The 9730-nt window shown below is 43.7% G+C and overlaps 1 pseudogene; it reads left to right on the top strand.

The window, feature by feature from the left end:
• Positions 1 to 235: 235 nt before the first annotated feature.
• On the top strand, positions 236 to 354 carry LOC134898023 (5S ribosomal RNA; annotated as a pseudogene).
• The last annotated feature ends 9376 nt before the right edge of the window (positions 355 to 9730 follow it).

The following is a 9730-nucleotide window of genomic DNA, read 5'->3' as shown; positions in this document are numbered from 1 at the left end:
ACCTATCCAACCTTTTATCAAAACGTGAAATGTTCTGGATATTTGAACTCAACACCATGCATCCAGATGGCTTCAATGAAGGCTATGAAATAGCCCCCTTTCTGTAAAAGTAAGCTGACCGCGTTTATTCTTCCAATTTAGGCTATTTGTCTTTTATCTTACCTTCTGCTATTTTCAACCTTATTCACTTCTTTTACCACGCCGTTATTGTGATACCTCCAAAAAACCACGCCGATGCTACAGCCATACCACACTGGAGATGCCCAACTCCGTTCGATCTTGGAAGCCAAGCAGTGTCGGGCCCAACTAGTACATAGATGGGGAACCATCATGGAAGACTGGGTGCTGTAATTTTCTTGAACAAGGGCTAAGAGGTTATTACACTAACTAATCTACCCTATCTCACCCTCGTATGGGAACTTCGTTGCAAATATGTTTAAAAATAAATAAAAAATAAATATATTTTTAAAAAAATATCTGTATACACTATGCTACCATGTGCACCTTGCTCGTTAAAAGTGTGACTGCTACTATATCAGTTTCAACATGGGAGTGATTTTTTTGACACTCACCTCATGACATAAAGTATACTAGTATATAACAAGATAGAATTACTAGCACTATTAAACCTGACTGCATTATGAAATAATCAGTACCTTCTTGCTAAATACCAGCCAGACATCTAATTATATATATTTTTGATATAATTATAATTATAACTATATAAGAGAGCGCTCTTATATAGTTATAATTTTAATTATATAAAAAAAAAATATACTGGGTTTTTAGGTGTTACAGACACCTTATATGGGAGCTGCAGTTTATGTACTAATATATTAGTGTGAACATATTTATTTTAATTTATTATAGCGCCTGTATTGATTTTGCTTTAATAGTAACGTCAATTAGTTGTTAGAGATCTAATTACACTGGCTGTTCCAAATATGTCCATATTTGGTATCAGAATTACCAGTAGAACTAAGTATGAATATGAAACATTCACGTAAATATTCTTTCTGAAACATGTTTTTTCTTTATTTTCGTCTTTACACCCATTTCCATTATGAAAAATCCTATCCAAAATGGCCGCAGCTACCACCTGACTGTACAAACAAATGTCTGGAGGAATGTACTCCAAGAAAATGGCCGCCGCTACTGCACACACGATCCAAGCCACTGTAACTTGATGGGAGAACGGGCGCATGCGCATTGGATGCCGGATAAGAACCCTCCACAACCCGCACTCGGCGCATGCGCAATGAGGAATGCCGGACACCGGAAGCGGGGCGGACGTGACGTCACCCGCGATCCGGACAGGAAGTCCGGGACTTTAAACTTTATGAACGTTTTCTCTAACTTTAAGTACACAGAATACGTTTATCTACAAAGCGGTTTTACCCAGCATGATGACACTATGATATAGGAGTATTGCCACTGTATTTTGAATGCTCAATCAATATACAAATATTGACACCTGTTAATTGACAGGAAGTGATGTAGCTATCACTTCCTTATCAATACAGGTATATATAGATGAGCTGTCCCAGCTGTTTGTCACCCCTTGATGAAGTCCAGATAGGACGAAACGCGTTGGGTGCTATGATACATATCCTCTCTAAAAGCTAAGAACCTTTTTTATATACTTTTTATGCTGATCTTATGTCCAAGTTTGTACTTTTAGGACGCTTTTTTCTCTTGTCTTATCTAAGTTCGTATTATTGATTTTATACTAACTTATATTTTATATACAGTTTTTAGTAACGTTTCTGGCCCCTTGTAAATAGGGCTACTGTTTTATTTGTTTTTATTGGTGCATATTAGATTTAATAAATAAAAATATTTTCTTGTAAATTTGAGTCTCCCATTAGCATCAGACACCACTGGTCGCTTAAAACCACCTTATCCTTTCTTTTTTGTTTACACTGCACATGAAGCACCTTACCAATGCTTCTTTCTTTAAGGTGGAGCTGACGCCCGATTAATATAAAGGGAGTGTCTAGAAAAAGGAGACTTTTTTGTTCATTTATAAATATCCTGGACTACATTCTAGTACAATTTGGTATAGCGGTTAAGCGCCGACAAGCTTTTCCCCCATCTATATATATATATATATATATATATATATATATATAATTATTTTTTTTTTAAATATATATATAATTCCAGCTGTGTGACTCCTAATTTTCATTGCTCCGTATATCCCTATGGTCTTTCTCCTATTCTAATAGGGTGATTGGTGTGTGTATGTGTGTGTGTGTGTGTGTGTGTTGTTAACATGGCATCTAAAGCTCCAACCAAGACCACAAAGACTTGTTATGGTTGTTCAAAATGTGGAAAAAAAGTGCACTAATGTTGGCAGCTTCGGGGTATGCGACACATGTTTGGGAATGGACGCTCAACCTGGGAGCAGTGGTTCGCCCGGGTTATGGTAAAATGCCCTGGCAGATATTTCTAAGGAAATGGCGGAATTCCGCAAGCAACATTTAGAATGGGCTGCGGGTTTTTCTAAAACTATTTAGGAATTACTAATTAGAATTATTCCGCCCGTACAGGTAGAAAAGAATGTGCATAAAGAGACCCCCTCCCTCTCCTGCAGGAAGAGGAGGAGGATTTCCTGGAGGATGAGGGGGAGGCAGTAGAGGCGATAACTGATGTCAGTCCTCAGGAGGAGGATGCTGAGGTCAAGGGGTTAGAATCTCTTATTGAAGTGGTAAAACAGGTCCTTAACTTCAAAGAAGAAGAAGTTAAGGAACCTGAAGTCTTTAATCTATTTGAGTCTCAGAAACCATAAGTAGCAGTTTTTCCAATTTCTCAGACTTTCCAGGATCAAATGCGAGAAGTATGGAAGCAGCCAAATAGATGGTTCCAGATTCCCAAAAAGTTCACGGCTAATTACCCACTGCCCAAGGGAGTCGTGTCCAAATGGGAGGTTCCTCCGATTGTGGACGCCTCCCTGGCTAGACTGTCAAAGAAGACAATCTTACCGATACCAAACGTGACTACACTAAAGGATGGGTCAGATCGTAAGTCGGATATGACACTAAAATCCATCTTTGTGGCTGCAGGAGCATCACAAAGACCTACGATTATCAGTGCTTGGGTTAATAAGGCTATTGTAGTGTGGGCTGGTCAAATAGTTCAGGCAGTGGCGGAAGATAATAGCCAGGAAGAGGTAGTTCAACTAGTGTAGCATATCTGGGAGTTGGCCACATACATTTGCCAAGCTACAAAGGATGCTAGCAGGATAGCTTCACGCATCTTGGCTTCGGCTATATCGGGCAGAAGGATTCTGTGGCTCAGAGAATGGCAAGTGGACTCAGATTCATAGAAGGCAGTGGAGTCGATCCCCTTTGTAGGGGAGGCTTTATTTGGTCCAGAATTAGACAAGTGGATTTCAGAAGCCAATCTACTTTTCTGCTTATCACGTATCCTAGAACTACGCCACTGGTAAGAAGAAATGACTCTGGTCCAGTGTTCAATTCATTTAGGTCTCAATCCTTTCGAGCTAGAGGAAGAGGTTTAGGTGATCAAGCTCGTGGAAACAGGCAGAGGCCGTTCCCAGTCCACAGCCCGAAAACAGGTTTCTAAACCTGCAAACACGTCCGTGGCATGACGGTCTCCCAGCTCACCTTGGGTCTCTTATGGTGGGCGCACAGTTGGAAAGGTTTCAGGACGCCTGGGCTGAAACCTCAACAGAAGTCTGGATCACCAATATTATTTCCCAGGGATACAAAATAGATTTTCTGAACCAACCTCACAGTCCGTTCTTTACGACAGACCTTCCTTGGTGCCCTCAAAGAGCGAGGACATTAGACACGGCTATTCAAAAGTTACTTCAAACGGAAGTAATTATACTTGTCCCGGCTTCTCAAAGATTAACAGGATTTTATTCAAATCTTTTTGTAGTGCCAAAACCGGATGGGTCTGTCAGACCAATACTCAATTCAAAGGTGTTAAATCAATTCCGGACGGTTTACAGATTCAAGATGGAATCAATACAGTAATTTCGGGACAGGAGCAACGTAATTTCATGGTGTCGATGGACATAAAGGATGCGTACCTCCATGTCACAATTGGGCCCCACACCAAGCTTGTTTACGGTTTGCAGTGGGCAAGAATCATTACCAATTCAATGTTCTACTGTTCGGACTATCATCAGCCCCGAGAGTCTTCACAAAGATCATGGCAGTCATGGTAGCGAAATTGAGATCATTAGGGGTAACGATAATACCATATCTGGACGACCTTCTTATCAAAGCTCCCTCTCAAGATCAGTTGATCCGGGATACTCGGATCACTCATCGGTTTCTGATTCGACACGGCTGGATTGTGAATTTCAAAAAATCCAATTTGCAACCGACACAGAGGGTTCAATTCCTGGGTCTCGTTTTAGATACAATACAACTGAAGGTGTTTCTCCCAGAAGACAAGATTCGAGACATCAAGGAAATGGCATGTCATCTTTGTGTATGGCTTTTAGGAAATATGGTAGCATCTTTCAAAGTGATCCAATATGGCAGACTACATTCCAGACCCTTTCAGCTAAATCTGATTTCTCAGGGGGCAGGCGTGCATTTACTTCACCGAAGGGTTCGCGTGAAAGGGGAGGGGCCAGCTGTGCATAATTTTTTTTATTATTACATTGTGCTACCTCTGGTCTGCATCCTTCACACCCCAGCTGTATAGATCTCCAGTGTCCCCGAGTGGATTCAGAGAAATGGATTTATTGGTGAGTACCAAAATCCTCTTTTTTTTGCACACCCCTGTTGCCATATTGTGTGCTCGAACTCCCTTACAGCTGGCAAAAGTATGGGTCGTAAGGAGGCTGAGGCACCTCAGGGAATCTCATGTAAGTCCTGTTCTGCGGGGTTATCTCAGGTCAATATACAGGATGATTTGTGTACTGCTTGTTATGCATCTCTTCATCCAGTACCACTAGTCCCTGTGCAAGAAACCCTTGGGCTTCTTTTTCACAATTATTGGGTCAGATAGCTGAATCTAAACATTCACAGCTCTTTGAGCGTCAAATGTTAAGGGGCCCACACACTGGGCAATATCTTGAAATGAATGATATCGTTCATATCTTTCAGTGTGTATGCTAGAACGATGCACGTGCCTGCAATCGTTCATCGTTGAACGATCAGCGTTAAAACATGCCAGTTAATTTTGATGATATCGATGTCTGTACTCTCATATCGTCCAAATTGGCCATCTATATCGTCCAGTGTGTAGGCTATAAATCGTTTGCAAAAGTATCGACCATTGGTAATATCGATGGTCAATAATATTGCTACCATCGCCCAGTGTGTATGCCCCATTAGTTAAAGATTCATTTCCTCAGTCTGATCATCTTATGGATCTCAGGCGTGCAGACTGGAACACTCCTGGTAAAAAGTTTCCGCTTCCCAAGCAACTAACTTTTTTCTATCTATCCTGTCCCTGCATCAGATTGTGCTAAATGGGAGACTCCCCCACCTGTGGATTCTCATGTAGGCCATGAATTCCCACCCCATATCCCATCTTCCCTAAAGGAGTCTACGGATAGAAGGATTGAAGCTTATTTATTCCCTTTACAGCTGCTGTGACTAGACCTACTGTGGCCGCTGCCTGGAAGGTCAAGGCTATTAAACACTGGGCCGACGCTTTGGAGGAAGGTCTCTCAGATGCTACAAGGGACACTCTGTCTCACATTGCTCATACCAGGGAGGCTGCCTCTTACCTGGGGGAAGCTTTTTTGGATGCTGGTATCCTGGCTTCCAAGACAACTGCTTCCTCCATGGTCGCCCATCGCATCCTCTGGCTCTGCTCTTGAAAAGCTGACATGGATTTCCAGAAGGCTTTGTAATTACCTCCTTTCACAGGGGATATCCTGTTTGGAGCGGAATTGGACAAAATTGTGTTTACACTGGCTGCTACCAAGATGGCTTTCCCACCCTCTGCCTCTGCTCCATGGGCTTGGACCTCCCACCTTTCACTTCTTTCATCCACAAGGTAGAGCTAGGAGTCAGTTCTTCCCCAGAGCGATACCTTCATTGAAGACTACCAAGCCCAAACAGGTCTGGCTACAAGACGTCCTCCTACCAAGGACTAGTTTGAGAGGGTATGAAGAAGCTGCAACACTTCAGATATAGGGGGTATTTCCAAGTTGATCGCAGCAGGAAATTTTTTAGCAGTTGGGCAAAACCATGTGCACTGCAGGGGGAAGGGGGGGGGGGCAGATATAACATGTGCAGAGAGAGATAGATTTGGGTGGGGTGTATTCAAACTGAAATCTAAATTGCAGTGTAAAAATAAAGCAGACAGTATTTACCCTGCACAGAAACAATATAACCACCAAATCTAACTCTCTCTGCACATGTTATATCTGCACCAGCAGATCACGCCCACCATAGGAAAAAAAATTCTACCATATTAAGCCCCACACAGTAATGCCCCCTGCACCAAATTATGCCACACACCGCAATGCCCTTGATACATTAAATCCCCACATTATGGCAGGCAGAGTCCCGATTTTATACATTACGGAAGGCAAGAGTCCCCATTTTACACATTACAGCAGACAAAAGTCCCCATTTTACACATTGTGGCAGGCAAGAGTCCCCATTTTACACATCACGGTAGGCAAGTGTCCCCATTTTATACATCACGGCAGGCAAGAGTCCCCATTTTATACACCACAGCAGGAAAGTGTCCCCATTTTACACATCACTGCAGCCAAGAGTCCCCATTTTACACATTACGGCAGGCAAGTGTCCCCTTTTTACACATTACGGCAGGCAATAGTCCCCTTTTTACACATTACGGCAGGCGAGTGTCCCCATTTTATACAATACGGCAGGCAAGAGTCCCCAATTTACACATTACGGCAGGCAAGAGTCCCCATTTTATACATTATGATAGGCAAGTGTCCCTTTTTTACACATTACGGCAGGCAAGTGTCCCCTTTTTACACATTGTGGCAGGCAAGAGTCCCTATTTTACACATCACGGTAGGCAAGTGTCCCCATTTTATGCATCACGGCAGGCAAGAGTCCCCATTTTATACACCACGGCAGGCAAGAGTCCCCATTTTATACATCACGGCAGGAAAGTGTCCCCATTTTACACATCACGGCAGGCAAGAGTCCTCATTTTACACATTACGGCAGGCAAGAGTCCCCATTTTACACATTATGGCAGGCAAGAGTTCCCATTTTACACATCACGGTATGCAAGTGTCCCCATTTTATACATCACGGCAGGCAAGAGTCACAATTTTATACACCACGGCAGGCAAGAGTCCCCATTTTATACATCACGGCAGGAAAGTGTCCCCATTTTGCACATCACGGCAGGCAAGTGTCCCCTTTTTACACATTACGGCAGGCAAGTGTCCCCTTTTTACACATTACGGCAGGCAAGAGTCCCCTTTTTACACATTACGGCAGGCAAGTGTCCCCATTTTATACAATACAGCAGGCAAGAGTCCCCATTTTACACATTACGGCAGGCAAGAGTCCCCATTTTATACAATACGGCAGGCAAGAGTCCCCATTTTATACAATATGGCAGGCAAGTGTCCCTTTTTTACACATTACGGCAGGCAAGAGTCCCCTTTTTACACATTACGTCAGGCAAGAGTCCCCATTTTACACATTACGGCAGGCAATTGTCCCCTTTTTACACATTATGGCAGGCAAGAGTCCTCTTTTTACACATTACAGCAAGCAAGAGTCCCCATTTTTACACATTACGGCAGGCAAGAGTCCCCATTTTATACATTACGGCAGGCAAGAGTCCCCATTTTACACATTACGGCAGGCAAGTGTCCCCATTTTCCACATTACGGCAGGCAAGAGTCCCCTCTTTGAACATTATGGCAGGCAAGTGTCCCCATTTTATACGTTACGGCAGGCAAGGGTCCCCATTTTACACATTACGGCAGGCAAAAGTCCCCATTTTATACATTACGGCAGGCAAGTGTCCCCTTTTACTAGAGATGAGCGGGTTCAGTTCATTGAGATCCGAACCCCCCGGACTTCACCTATTTTACACGGTTCCGAGGCAGCCTCGGATCTTCCCACCTTGCTCGGTTAACCCGAGAGCGCCCGAAAGTCATCATCCCGATGTTGTATTCTCGCGAGATTCGTATTGCATATAAAGAAGTGATGTGCGCCGGACATTTTTCGGGTTTTGTGTTTTGGTTTTGGATTCGGTTCCGCGGCCGTGTTTTGGATTCGGATGCGTTTTGGCAAAACCTCACCGAAATTTTTTTTGTCGGATTCGGGTGTGTTTTGGATTCGGGTGTTTTTTTTCCAAAAAACCCTAAAAAACAGCTTAAATCATAGAATTTTGAGGTCATTTGGATCCCATAGTATTATTAACCTCAATAACCATAATTTCCACTCATTTCCAGTCTATTCTGAACACCTCACAATATTATTTTTAGTCCTAAAATTTGCACCGAGGTCGCTGGATGGCTAAGCTAAGCGACACAAGTGGCCGACACAAACACCTGGCCCATCTAGGAGTGGCACGGCAGTGTCAGGCAGGATGGCACTTCAAAAAAATTGTCCCCAAACAGCACATGATGCAAAGAAAAAAAGAGGCGCACCAAGGTCACTGTGTGACTAAGATAAGCGACACAAGTGGCCGACACAAACACCTGGCCCATCAAGGAGTGGCACTGCAGTGTCAGGCAGGATGGCACTTCAAAAAAATTGTCCCCAAACAGCACATGATGCAAAGAAAAATGAAAGAAAAAAGAGGTGCAATATGGAATTGTCCTTGGGCCCTCCCACCCACCCTTATGTTGTATAAACAGGACATGCACACTTTAACGAACCCATCATTTCAGCGACAGGGTCTGCCACACGACTGTGACTGAAATGACTGGTTGGTTTGGGCCCCCACCAAAAAAAGAATCAATCTCTCCTTGCACAAACTGGCTCTACAGAGGCAAGATGTCCACCTCATCATCATCCTCCGATTCCTCACCCCTTTCACTGTGTACATCCCCCTCCTCACAGATTATTAATTCGTCCCCACTGGAATCCACCATCTCAGGTCCCTGTGTACTTTGTGGAGGCAATTGCTGCTGGTGAATGTCTCCACGGAGGAATTGATTATAATTCATTTTGATGAACATCATCTTCTCCACATTTTCTGGAAGTAACCTCGTACGCCGATTGCTGACAAGGTGAGCGGCTGCACTAAACACTCTTTCGGAGTACACACTGGAGGGAGGGCAACTTAGGTAGAATAAAGCCAGTTTGTGCAAGGGCCTCCAAATTGCCTCTTTTTCCTGCCAGTATACGTATGGACTGTCTGACGTGCCTACTTGGATGCGGTCACTCATATAATCCTCCACCATTCTTTCAATGGTGAGAGAATCATATGAAGTGATAGTAGACGACATGTCAGAAATCGTTGGCAGGTCCTTCAGTCCGGACCAGATGTCAGCACTCGCTCCAGACTGCCCTGCATCACCGCCAGCGGGTGGGCTCGGAATTCTTAGCCTTTTCCTCGCACCCCCAGTTGCGGGAGAATGTGAAGGAGGAGATGTTGACGGGTCACGTTCCGCTTGACTTGACAATTTTCTCACCAGCAGGTCTTTGAACCTCTGTGTCTGCCGGAAAGAGAGATACAACGTAGGTTTTAAATCTAGGATCGAGCACGGTGGCCAAAATGTAGTGCTCTGATTTCAACAGATTGACCACCCGTGAATCCTGGTTAAGCGAATTAAGGGCTC

This window comes from Pseudophryne corroboree, chromosome 3 (assembly GCF_028390025.1).
Source record: "Pseudophryne corroboree isolate aPseCor3 chromosome 3, aPseCor3.hap2, whole genome shotgun sequence".
NCBI lineage: Eukaryota > Metazoa > Chordata > Amphibia > Anura > Myobatrachidae > Pseudophryne > Pseudophryne corroboree.
This window is presented reverse-complemented; position numbering and strand designations above follow the sequence as displayed.